Genomic DNA, 1,467 nt, shown 5'->3' on the forward strand with positions numbered 1-1,467 from the left:
CCGGTCTGTATGTGGGATCCGAACCCTTGGTGGGAGCGCCGCCACGCTCCCAAGTGGCGCACTGTAGCAGTGCGCCATCGGGCCAGCCCAAGATTAACAAATCTTAATGGGACAAAAAAGGTGGGTGGAAAGCCACAGGAAAGCAAATGCGGACGCCAGGGGAGCCAGTGGTACAGGAAGCTGAGAGTGGCTGTAGGTGGGCCTGGTCTGGGAGAGCTCTCTGAACTGGAGAGCATTAGGCCCCAACAAGTTTCCTTTACACTGGAGCCCTTGTGCAGGAGCAAACGATTTCTTGTCACATTTGTTCTTAGCCTAGTGTAAGGTGATAATGCTTAAGGATGTGGAGCCTTAGAGAAACCTTTTCCACCAAGATTTTCTAAAAGGTAATCTAAGTCTGTATTAAAATTAACATACAAAGGTGTTGGTGTGAACATGCTGTATTTGTTTAAGAGTAAGCATGAGATAGAATGTTGTTCCTCCAAAACATGTGAAGGGACATTTCTGTAAAGGAGTTATACAGGTAGCGCAGTGTCCTGGGTCGGCGTAGCCGTGGCAGCTCATGTCCTTTCCACCTGCGTCCGCTGCCTGCCCGTGGCCTTCACACCGCTGTCCCCTGTCCCCACGCTGGCCGCGGCCAGGCCGCTCAGCACCTCTCTGTGCGCCGCGGGGGCCTGGAGAGGCCCGAGGCTCCTCAGCTGGCCACGGCGCTCACGCAGGCTCCAGGTAGAGTTGCACAGTTGTGCTGCCACTATAGCGACACTCCCCCTTTGACGTTAGAGGGACTCAAGGACCGTGTTCTCTACATCTTGAAACTCTATGACAAGATTGACCCAGAAAAGCTCTCGGTAAATTCCCATTTTGTGAAAGATCTGGGCTTAGACAGTTTGGACCAAGTGGAGATAATCATGGCTATGGAAGACGAATTTGGGTTTGAAATTTCTGACATGGATGCGGAAAGGTTAATGTGCCCACAAGAAATGGTAGATTACATTGCAGATAAGAAGGATGTATATGAATAAAATATCAGGTGATAAGTGGACTTGTAAAATGATGCTCTCCCATGGAATTAATCTGTAGTTCTTCAATTACAGCAAGACTCAAGAAGAAGTGAAAAGATGGAAATGCTTGACACATTTTCCCTGGTTGTAAAATGCAAGCCCCTCCCAGGTATCTGCCACTCAAAGGAGGCCAGCCCAGTGATCTTTATGCTTGAGAGAGGTTGAGAGCAGTTATTACTGCCAGGACTCCCTTGATTGTCAGCCCTCCTCGTGAAAGCAGTCTTGTACAAATTACTGAGCAGGGTAACCCAGAAACAGACCTCTGACTCCCTCAGTTACCTACCTAAGGCAAGCCCCGCCTGCTGTCCAGGAAGCTGAGATGACCTGGAAGGACTCTGTAGTCAGAGACCCTATATTAGTCATGGTTCTCCAGAGAGACAGAATCAATAGGATATGTTATAAATACATG

At 49.1% G+C, this 1,467-nt stretch overlaps 1 pseudogene; it reads left to right on the forward strand.

Moving 5' to 3' along the window:
* Positions 1-1,019, forward strand: part of LOC103608515 — a 27,483-nt pseudogene extending 26,464 nt beyond the window's left edge.
* The last annotated feature ends 448 nt before the right edge of the window (positions 1,020-1,467 follow it).

This window comes from Galeopterus variegatus, unplaced genomic scaffold, assembly GCF_000696425.1.
Source record: "Galeopterus variegatus unplaced genomic scaffold, G_variegatus-3.0.2 Scaffold8514, whole genome shotgun sequence".
Lineage (NCBI taxonomy): Eukaryota > Metazoa > Chordata > Mammalia > Dermoptera > Cynocephalidae > Galeopterus > Galeopterus variegatus.